Genomic DNA, 12,114 nt, shown 5'->3' with positions numbered 1-12,114 from the left:
TCTCTCACCCCTTGATCTCTTCTACATCTTCTTGCCATAAACTAAGAAAAGCCAAGCGCAATGTCTTAAATGTAGGAGGGATCATTCAGTACAGTATGTGATGGCTGTAGGAAAGAAAAAATAAGGGAAGCACTGTGCGGGCTGGAGGGAGAATCACATAAAGGAAAATCAAACCAAAGGGTTGGGAAGAGGAGCGGTGAGAACAGTGACAGCTGCATGCATGTCGTACTGGGTGATGGTCTGTCCGTCTGTCAGAGCAGATATTTCTGTCTGTTTAGTACTGCCTTACTGGCTGCCAGAGACACTCCTCGTGTCATCGCTGGGTGCCTGCTGTCACTGGCTAAAAAGGAGAGAGGGAGTGGAGTGTGTGTGTGTGTGTGTGTCAGCGAGAGTGACAGAGAGAGAAACTAGAGCAGCTGTCTTGAAAGCTCTTCCACTCTGTCAGTACATCTAGAATCTGCTTTCCCCTGATATCGCCTCACTAAGGCAGTATTTTAGTCAGATGTTTGGTCAAAAGTCTCAGTTTTTCTGCTGTTAAAGGAACACTTTGGGGAAATCAGTATGTTGTGTAGCTTATCTGTTAAGATAATGAGATCATAAGCACTGTAAAAAAAATCATGTCTCCAGTGCACTGGAGACGTAAGAAAAGCCTATATTTGCAACACAGCTTTTAATGTCGTACTTTTAGTCAGTAAATCTGTATCAAATATATCTGCTTTGGCTGTATTTATAGCAAAAACTGTTTTCACATCGATGTAGCTTTCTCACGCATCACTCACCAATCATTGTTGAAGACCAGGCACACCTCCATGTGGCAAAAGCACACTTCAACAGCAACAGCCTTCCCAAACAGGATAGTGTACCACACCACAGGAATGACTCAAGGAACACAGCGAAGAGCCTTACACTTCCTAGATCTTCATCTGAGTAAGCATTCAAAAGATGTGTCAAACTGTAGTATACTATATATAGTATACAATGTGTATATATAGCACTTTTTAACTTCAGTATTTATTAAGCACAAAGCAGACCAGCAAAGCCAAAGGTGATTGCCGTCAGGTTCAGCATGAGCACTGATATGAATCTCTGATGATTTCCGTTGACAATTAGTTTTCCTGTTCTAAAAATATCCAAAACATCTTCTAAGAGTGCTGCTAGAGTACGGTATCGATAAACAGTATCGGAGGAACTGCCACTAAAATGTGATACCTATCCTCGACTAAGCCCAGATTACTCTGGATGAGCCACACCTTTCAAAGCAGCTTCGCTGGCACTGGTGTGTGCATGCTTTGGTGAATGAGACGCTTTGTGACGTGATTTCTCTCGGCCAACTTGAACACTGCTGTATTGAGGTTTTGCAAACACGTGACCACGAACTGACGTGACATTTTGGATGTGTGACAATTGTGGTGACAGTGTAGAATTGAGTGAATAAGGCCCCATTCACACAGGCTTGGAGACCGATCTGCAACCATCTGGCAAGCACCGGTTGTGAAGGGGGGACTATTCCCTGACCACTTGCGAATGGTTGCTGGAGGTAGATGGCGGTTGGAGGGAAAGTGGTTACCAAAGATCCAGTCACGCAGGCCTAGAAACCGGTCAGTGAGCTCCTGGCAGCCACTTTTCCCTGGCTAGGGAAACTCAAGGAACACAGCAAAAAGCCACTTTTCCCTGGCTAGGGAAAAGTGTATTTCCTAACCAGGTGGCAAAAATCTCCTTGTGATTGCTTTGGTTGCTAGGATAGTGCTGCGGTTGTAGATTGTTAGTGACAAACCTGCGTACAAACACTGTCCCCGTACTCTCAGAGCTGTAGTGAAACTGTAAAAAGTCTAAACCTAACTGGAATGAAGGTTCACCTTCAAAGTAAAAGTTGCACCTTTTGAAACACATTGGCCGCAGTGCTGAGGCACAGCTTTTACTTTAAAACCTTCTCCCTTTCCGGTTTATGTCACACCTTTTTCAAGTTTTACTTCCACTGGGCTAGTAGTTAGCAAGTATTTGCAGACAGACATGAAGAAATTACAGGCAATTGTGGCAGTCTGTTAGCAACCGAAGATGATTTTTGGTGCAGCACCTTCTTTGCAACTGATTTCACCCACTGACAACCAACAACCTCCAGGAATCACATTTTTCCCCTAGCAATCAGTACTTGTTTTTCATCTAATTTGGCAGACAACTCTTGAGCAATGTGTGGATGACATCATGTGAGAAATCATAATTTTCCAACATAAAGCAATTGTTGAAACAAATTTTTACTCTGTTTCCTGTGGAGGCAGTGAGTAGATAAATTGTACTATCTTGTAGTATTAATAAGTAGAGATGAGCAATTTTGAAGTAGCAGAACTTTAAACATGCACGCGCTGTTGGCTGAAAGCAGAGGGCTAGTTTAATCTCAGAATAACTTGTAGAGGCTGTAATGAGAAGACATGGTAGTAGGCAGTTGAGTCTGTCAGTGTTGTGTAGGTGGTACAATTTACATGAAATATTAAATAAAAATAGCATACGGTTTTAAATTTCCTGGGTCAACAGAATGTGAGTGTGGGTGGCACAGTGAGACGGTGTGAAGCTGAAAATCACTGTGTACAGAGCGTGCCCACCCGAAATACTTCCAAAAATTAACCTAGATTGTCTGTTTAGTTTTTTATTAAAATGTTTAATGTCTGACAGTTTATAAATTTGAAGGCTAAAACATCAAAAACTGCAGACGGCTGTTTAGTGAAAGGTTTGACCTCTCACGCTGGATAATAGTAGTTATAACAGCTGCTGTCATTTAACATGCTGAAGAGAAGTTAAAAGCATAAAGTGGAATGATTTCAGTGCATGGATTTTTATTACTGGAACAATAGAACAGTCTCCTTTATTCATGTAAGGCATAGCTTTTTATGTTTTATTAATATGGTGTGTTTTTGACCATCGCTTCTTTGATTGAAGTCATCTGTTGTTGGAGTGTTGTCATCTGATTACAAACACGTGCTTTTCAACAATCAAGATGGCCCTGGAGTGAGGTAATGGAATATTTAAAAAAATATAAGAGCATTAGGGAGGCTTTGGGGTGCGTGGTGGCTCTGTGGGTATCCCTAAAGGCAAGAGTTTGCACCCACTGGAGTGACTGTGTGCATCCTGAACTGGATGTGGGCTCGGGAAACAGATAGATTTGTAGGAAGTTGCTAAAGTTTCGAGAGCGCTTGCAGTGTTTGAACTTTTCTTGACCTTTCTCTGACTGCTTGATGGGGTCTCTCAGCAAGACAGTAACACTCATATGACTTAATGAATCTAGGAAATAGCGTCACCTAATTCTCCCAGGCTAATTTCAGCAGCGGTATGAGCTCCTACATTGACGTTGCCTGTAATTTTGTGGCAGCCATGACAACATTAGTGCAACTTTAGATCGTGTGCTGTCAGTGTCAGCCTCTTCTGGCTCCTGTGCTGCCTCCGCAGCCCTGTAACCACACACTGGTGTTTATGTTCTTTAGGTTAACACAGTTATCTCTGTGCGCAACCGGAGCCCTCAACCTACACGGGCCCTTGGCATATGTGTGCAGTTGCGTGTGTGCAGCTGCAGGACTTGTCTCTCTTCAGAAAGAGCTGCAGGGACTTGCCAGTATTTTCATTCCCTCTGGAGGCATTTCCGCACACCAACAAAGCCCTGCCTGAGTGATGAAATGAAGAGGAAGCAGCTTTTGTGAAGGGAGCAGCCAAATTCTGTGTGTGCATGTGTTTGTGTGTGCGCGTGTTTGTGTGTGCACACAAGCGTGTGCACTGCTGACCCTGGCTAACAGTTTGCTACATGCAAATTTACTTTTCAGCTTGCAATTCAGGTTGCTCCAGCTCTTGTTTGCTCGCAAGCCTACTGTACCACAAGAACAAGCCTACTTTGTATCCCATTCAGAAAACAGAAGTAACCTCCTGTTTACCTCTAATTGACTGGTGTAATTCCTGGCTTGTTGGATTGGTTAGTGTTTTTCACAGGGCTTGTTAGCACTGGCCTTTACTTCCTCTGTAGCTGTTGCCAAAAAGGAAATGTATGCTGTAGCTCAGGTCACAATTCTCCAGGGTGTCTGGCTCTGGGAAGGAGTTGAATTGAACCAATAATACAAAAAAAAAAAAAAAAAATCTTCTCACTGTCAAGTAGAACTAACATAAAAAAAAGTAAATAACACTGATATAAATGCTGTGCTAGTTTTTGGGTAAAAAGCAGTTTTTCTCTGCTGAGCGGATACCCTTTGTTTAGTTGGTGAATTCTAGAAATAACTCCTCTGTCTTGGTAATAACTATGGCTTGTGGAAAACATCATTATTGCATTCTTACTTGAGGTCATGATGCAGCTACCAAAAAAAAAAAAAAAAAAATATATATATATATATATATATATATATATATATATATATATATATATATATATATATATATATATATATATATTTTTTTTTTTTTTTTTTTTTTTTTTTAATTTTCAAATGGGTGCAAAAGCAACAGAGCTTCTGGATCTGGCAACCGCAGTGTCTCTGAAGCAGAGATTGAGATTTTCTCTGGGGTTGTCTACAGAGTCAGCGTCCTGTGGGTTGACAGCCAGGGCCCTGTGACACACGCTCATGACCATAAACAGGGATTTAGCCCTCTGGAGAAAATAACCTTGATAATTACTGGGTGCATATGGACCTGCCCGCAGACGGGAGAGGGAGAGAGAGAGAGAGAGAGGGAGGGAGGGAGGAGGAGGAGGAGATGAGAGCTGACTGAGAAGGAGAAAGAAGGGAGAGAGCCACATCCGCTGGTGCATTCCTGCATGCTGTGTCATACTGGTGCTGAGTTTCCCCTCAGTTTGCACGGAGATTTCCACAAGGTGGAGAATGCAAAGAGCTACTGACGCAATGCTTGGGGCTATGGATGCTGACATTTAAAGTTTAACAAGGCAAAAAGCACAATCATACACTCCACGGTAACAAAAGGACAATATAAATGTTTAAAGCATAAATGCAAATAATGGCAAAAAAAAAGGGGGGGGGGCAGATGAGGGTGGGATACATGAAAGAAGGAGAAATATATAGCCTGGTGACCTAAACTCATAAGTTGAACTCTCCTCTCCTCGTTGCTTTCTGCCCGGATCACATGGCCTCTGTGGTATAGCTGACCTGGCATCATTACAGCACAGCCAGAGCTGAATGTCTGTGGCTGGCTCACCGTGCCGTCGTCTGCTGGCCTGTCATTCAGCTGGTTAAAGAGGCCTTGTTGAACAACTGCGCTGTGCCTGGCTACTACAGGGCCATTCATGCCTGTAACAGCAGAAACAGCCAAGTCCTGTCACCAGTGTTAGCTAGCACATACCAATTTATTATTAGAAACGACTCGGGCATTTTTGCTTGGTAAGCACAGTTTCCCCCAAGCAACCTCCTAACCCATTTTTTTGAAGTTTGGATTTCAGAAAGCACTCCCCTCTAACAGAACAAGTGTCTTCAGACAAACACAGCGTTGATGTCTCAGAGATGTTTTCTGCCTCTGTTGAATGTACGCTATTCAGTGTATAGTGGAATAGACTGATCCGTTCCCCAAGGAATCACACATCAACAGCAAAAAAACAAAACAAAAAAAAACCTAAAACAAAACAACAAAACAGATCCTTTTTGCCACCCGTAATGCTAGACATCTCAGACAGAAGAGCTGAAAATACACGTCATCCCTCTGAGATGGTTTTTGCCCCCTGCTTGTCAGTTGCTCCGTGTGCGTTTGGCTAATCCTGTCACAGCTGACCTGTGTCTTGGTGAACTGTTCTGCGTCCTTTTCTCAGTCCCACTGTGACACACAGAGAGAGGACATGCATGAGAGTCATAACTTCATCAGACACTCTTTCTCCGTCTCTTTACTTCCTCCATCCAGCTCTCATTCTTGAGTCCTCCAGCTCTTCTCCCTCTCCTGTCCTTTTTGCCCTCCCCCAGCCGTCAACCCTCGCTCTGTGTCTGCATCCCTAACATCCTCCTGCTATGATTAGCAATAGTGTTTTTTTTTTCCCCAGCCAGTGTAATGTCTAGATCCTCCTGTGTCCTTGGAAAGCAGCCTAATAAGCTCAGACACACACACTGATGTCTCTGTGCTCCACAGGCCTATTCTCCAGCGTCAGCCAGCACACACTGAGGTAAACAAAGACTGCCACACACACACACACACACACACACACACACACACACACACACACACACACACACACACACACACACACACACACACACACACACACACACTATCATAGTGCACTAATAGACCAGCATACCAACCCACTGAGGACAGCGTTGACGCTAGCTTGCTAACGTTGACCTTCTGTGTGCCAATCACAACAAATCTGCTCCCTGATTTGAATATGGGGAGGAAAACAGTGTAAATTGAAAGCAGAAATCCCCCTGGTGTGAGACAAGATGAGACTCTGAATAAATTATTCAGATGGCAGCCTCTTTCCTGTATGATTCTCGCCTTCTGCTACGTTTAATGGCATCTGTGAAGACGCCCATTCGAGATTAATCCAGATGTGAGACGCTTGTGTGCGTATGTTTGCACATTCTTACATTTGTATGTGTGTTTCTGTGTGTGCGCGCGCGCGTGTCGCCTGCTCACCCCTCTTCTCATGCATCCCGTTGTGTCGTGTGATGGGGAAACAAAGCCTCAACAGGGGAATTTATTTCTTCTCCAGAGAGGGCTGTAAATAAACAACTAGTGAATCAATGCCTCCATTTGTTTTTTCTCTGATAATTCTGCCTGTGGCGTCAGGCTGTGTGACAGTGTTTTGCAAGCCAGCGTAGCTCTCAGCAGCCATATTTCCTCTTGGCGAGAGTGAGAAAACATGCCACACTGGCCTCATGTTTCATTACCTGGGATCAGTAAATTACCACACGCTTTTTTATTTTTTATTTCACTCACTGCAGCTCGTTTAGCACCATGATGGAGCCTTTGTATGAATGGGAAATAACACCAGCATTGGAACTGCTCAGTCAATTAAAGACAGACAGGCAGAGAAATTACCGTGTTCAGCTGAATAAAAAAATAACCCAGAGTAGGCCCTGTGGTGAATGCATTTCAATCAACGGTGACCTTCCCCATCAGAAGTCCTTACAAATGTTTGGATATTAAATATGATAGTGTGCTTTGTAAAACACTCTTTGAATTCATGTTCATGTTGTAATCAAAGTGTAAAGAACTTGGTAGGTTTTGGAAAAAAAAAAGCTCTTAATAGGTTAGTTCATTTAAATAACAGTAAAACATATTTACTCACTCCCTCGCTCAGTGAGAGTTTTAGTCACTCTCCACTTCCACACTCCAGTTCGATTCTCACCTGGGTTTTTTTTCCTTTTCTGTGGGGGATAGATAAGAGAAGAAAATGGATGGATGGATGAATTTCCCATTCATTCGTCACCTGAATCTGATCTTTATACATTGCCGCTTTTAACATACTCGCGTGATTTGCAGGGCATCAACAGCTTTACGTGGCAGCTAGCATAAGCAACATGAGCACATGGCGAATAAGCGTATGACTACATAATCAAATGCTAATTTATTTCTGAACCACTGTTATTTATGTTGTATTTACACACGTGCTGTTTACAGCAACACAAAATGAGCTGTTAATAAAAAATGAATTTCAGCACAAAGCTAGGCTAATATCACGTGCCCTCTGAAGTATAGCATGCGAGTAGCGTCCCTGCAGTCAGATACAGAGGTGAAGGATCCCTCGTCTCTGCCATGGCTGACACGTGGACCGCCTGGTCCGTCTGTGTTTACGTCTGTGCACCGAGTTGCTTAACTTTTATAGCATCTCTATGTCATATCAAGGTCTGTGTTAGCACACAATGTTAAAAGGAGAACTGTTAAATCCTTACAGTCACGTGAAAAAGAAAAATTTCACAGGACTCCGTGCACTACAGCCTAACTGCTTCCTTAGGGATTAAGAGGGTAAGTAGCAGGCAGGTGCTGCTAATCAAATGCACTTGATTAGCATTTCCATAAAAGCATATGTTTTGACAGTTTGCTGGTATGGAATGTTCAGGTGTGTGTTAACACAATGCCACAATCTTCCCATTAAATTGACCCCAAAGTTCAGACTCTGCAATGCTTAGAAAAAGGCTTCACTGTTAAATTTTTTTTCATGACAGTCAGAAAAAAGAAGTGTTGCCAGGAGAAAGCCTCTCCTCTCTAAAAAGAACATGGCACAGCTTAGGCTTCCAAAGTTACATCTGAACAGACCACAAGACTTCTGGAGCAATGTTTTTTTGGAGAGATGAGACCAAAGTGGAGATTTTTGGCAAATCTACAACAGAATGGCAGAAAAAGAAAAGAATGGCTGTGTTGCAATGGCCCAGTCAAAGTCCAGCCCTCAACCCGACTGAAATGCAGTGGTGGGACCTTGAGAGCTCGGCATAAACAAATGCCTCCAAACCTCAATGAACTAAAGCAACACTGTAAAAAAGAGTTGGCCAAAATTCCTCCACAATGATGTAAGAGACCGACAAAGTCATACAGAAAACAATTACTTCAAGTTGATGTTGCTAAATGTGGTTCGACAAGCTGTTGAATCATGTAGGTGTACTTGGTTTTCCACAGCACTGCACACGCAGATGGACATAATTATTACATTGTTTGGTTTTAACATCTGTATGTGCATTGGGATGCAGTTATCTTAATATCTGACCAACTCCTTTACTTTTAAACTGTTTACTTTCCTTAAATGTAATCTTCATTAAGAATAATTAACACTGGTCCCAGAAAATATGAGGGGAGTTACTTATAGTAGCTACAGTTGGATGGCTAATAGGAACAGTGAATAATGGTGGAAACAGAGTGTTTCTGGTTCTTCAGGAATAACGCTAACCTCCCGGTGTGTGAACCTTGATTAGAAGCAATCATTCAGCTGGTGCTGCTGTTGGTAATGCTAACACAACTGTACACAAGAGCCTCTAATGAACACTGTTTTACTGTGGTTTCTTTGTACTCAAGTACCCTTTACTGTATCCCATATCCAAGTGTGAAATTACAATATCAGATCAAATTTAGTTAATTAAACCCATATGACTAATTTAATTTGACTCAAATATGGGGAAAGTGAATAAATCATAGAGGCGTTTTTAGCTTGCTAGCACTGGTGTTAACAGTAATTAAATGTGGGGCAATCTGTAGCCTATGAAGATAGCTCAACTCTATTCTTTCCGCCTACTGTACAAGTACACATGTGGAAGAAATGTAAGCCAGACAGAGGTTTTTTGGGAGCCGTCTTGCAGAATATTAATGAAATGATGTGGGAGTTTCAAACACAGAAATAAGTGAGTTAAAGATGCAGTCCTGTAAAGTAGGCTAGTGCATTAATAGTCAGTGAGCGGCTGTCCCATTAGGAGATCTGCACATCTTAGTTAGAGCCAGAAGCAGAGAAGAAATATTCCTCCATGATTAGAGCCTGGAGAGTTCAAAGGCAGCTGCTTTTGCAGCTAGATGGGCACAAAGCACTCACAAGGAAGACAAGAAATCAACTTGTATTTGTCATTTAAGTATTTTATGCTTCATATTTGGCAGGGATTGGAAATGCATATTCTCTCCAGCTCTGTCAGTGCTTTGCTTGTTATGCGCTTCCATTTTGTCAGATGCACAACGGGGTGTTATATTACATCTTGATAAATGATGCCACCTAAGCCTTGTTTTCCTATCACTAAAAAGCACGTTGTGTTTTGTCACACTCCCTGATGTGCATTGCATTGTGTTTTCTTTCTTTTTTTTCTTTCTTTTTTTTTTTTAATTTTAGACTCGCTCTGTGATTGATGAGGATTAAGAAACAGATTTCGCCTAATAGGAAACACAAGAACGTCCTCATCCAAACTGGTAAGAATCTTGATTTATCACCTGTGTGTTCATCCGATTGGTTAGGCTTCAGCTTGTGCGGTGATACTGATATGCGTCAGTGTGGTTTTGCAAACAAGATAAGATGGCTGCCATTTGGATTTTGCCTTGTGTTGTATCATACCAGCCTTTAAACATTCAGGTGCTTTGCACCAGGAAAGAATTCGCTGGTGATCGTGCTATGTGGTAACTGAAGCAGAAGACTCTGAGCTATCAAGAGCAATATGAAAACATGAATATGTTGTGATTCAGGGGATCAAAAAAACATGCAGGTTTTTAATGTAAATCGTCTGGGTGCTGTTTGATTGTCCTGTGATACCTAAATTGTTACATGCTGCATTTTGTTATCCCACCGCTTTCATATATTAGACCACATACACGTCAGAACATCCTGAATTAATTGCCACCACGGCTGGCCACCATTGTGCTGAATGAAAGCACATGTTTACGGGATTATTTGCGTGATAGCGGGTGATGGCATTTCCTCTTTGCATGGTAGACAGCTGGTGCTTGTCAGGTAAGGGGGGTGTTGGGGGTGGGGGGTCAGTCAGTCAGACCAAACAAGTTGTGATGCCAAGTCATTTTGTGCCTTCCCTTGCTAGGGCCTTCCTCTGATGTGGTCAGTTTAGAGCAAGCCCATCTGAAGGATGTTTACAAGAGCACATTCCTGCGTGCATGCTATAGTGGAGCTCTACCTTTCTTGCTCTTCTTCAAACGGGGCTTGAAATGTAATTTCACGGGCTTCGTTATCAGTGTCGAACCAATGCTAAGTTTCTGTGTATGGCCGTTGAATTGCCTGAATCAATCTCCAAGAGGAGTAAACTTCTCATTCCCCCCCATCATCCAATTCAGTCTTTACTGTAAAACCTGCAGGACAAAGCTCCGTTTGATGCAAAAACATTCATGAATACTGTGTTCATTTTTCCTTTGAACAGCTTCAGCATTATGTATTCAGTTATCCCTCGGACTGCATGAATATTAAGTGTTCATTTAAACCTCAGCTGAGATGAAACACCCCATCAGTCATCATGTGACAGTGACCACTATGATGCGTGATGTAATTGGGGTGAATGAGGGTATGAGGAAACATCACACTAAAGGTTGTCATATTGTGGCCGCCAATGCATTTTAGGTAAAAAGAGGCTCCATCCTTCTGGTTTTGTTTGGGAGGCTGTGCAAAATGTCGACAGCGTAGTTTGTATACATGTGAAACAGCATCAAAGTGCTTGAAGGTGAATAATTTTTGGTGGCATCTGCACATTCTGCAATATGCTAATAAGCAAAGCTGCAAAAGCCAGATTGCCAGGAGAGAGAAGGGGAGAGGGGGGGAAAAAAAAGAAGAAGAAGGGGAGAGCAGAGTGGAAAAGAGAGAAACAGACGGAGGCTGGTGTAAATTATGGATGCAACGTGTGATTTCCAAGAGGAAAAGAAAGGCAGAGAGAAACCTCAAGTCATGCATATCAGATTACGCATTTACCACATTTTCTTATCATGGTCCGTGAGCAAACTCGTATGCAATCTGGCCTCTTTGTGTGTATGTGTGTGTATGTGTGTGTGCGCGCGTGCGTGTTTGTTTGAGACAGGAAGTGAACGAGAGAGCGAGAGAGCACTTACATATTCATTCATGTCAAGTTGTGTGGCGTTGTCTTGTGCTGTGAGGCATTCTCAAAAACTTGCTGTGACGCGTGCGTCTAAAGCTGGGTTGACTTACATTGCTATTGTGTTGCTTCGCTTTGTGTGTCCACAGTGACATTGGCTCCTTGTGGTTCACACGTATCATCTCGGCGTTGAATGTGCACGTAGACACGGTGGCAAATCTGTTGTGTGAGGAGTTGTTTCATTTCCATTGCTCAGCTCCCGCTGGGCATTTACATGACATTGTTTAACTTTACTGAAAGCTGCGCTGGCTGCTTAATGCCATTTTTGTCTTGCCTTCTTTAGCAGTTCTGAGTAAAGTTGTGTTTCCTTGTCGCCCCTACCACATTGCACCCTTATTTGCCTGTGTGCCTGTGCCTATGCGAATAATGGCTCCATTCTTAAGTCTTGTCTGTGACTGGGGTCTGTGCAGTGGTGTGGTTTCCCCACCAGAGGAGATGGGAGGGGCCGGGGGTCTGGAAATAGCTCTGGCTGAGCTGGGAGCACCTTAGGTGGGCCTCTGTGCCAGGTTCACCTTCCTTTAACATGCTCGCATGACAAAAGTATGATTCTACTCGCAAACCCGGCCTACATTACTCCCCTGTTTTCCAGTTA

General features: G+C 42.9%; 1 protein-coding gene across 2 annotated transcripts in view; it reads left to right on the top strand.

Annotated features, from left to right (window-relative positions):
• Positions 1-12,114, top strand: part of zmiz1a (zinc finger, MIZ-type containing 1a) — a 105,658-nt gene that overhangs the window by 34,136 nt on the left and 59,408 nt on the right. For both annotated transcript variants that reach the window (XM_030747846.1, XM_030747845.1), the window contains exon 3: positions 9,770-9,846. The gene's annotated coding sequence lies outside the window, so the exon portion shown is untranslated. The remainder of the gene's footprint in view (positions 1-9,769; positions 9,847-12,114) is intronic.

The sequence above is a fragment of the Archocentrus centrarchus genome, chromosome 15 (assembly GCF_007364275.1).
Source record: "Archocentrus centrarchus isolate MPI-CPG fArcCen1 chromosome 15, fArcCen1, whole genome shotgun sequence".
Classification (NCBI taxonomy): Eukaryota; Metazoa; Chordata; class Actinopteri; order Cichliformes; family Cichlidae; genus Archocentrus; species Archocentrus centrarchus.
Note: the sequence above shows the minus strand (reverse complement) of the source record. Positions and strands in the feature narration are given on the sequence as shown.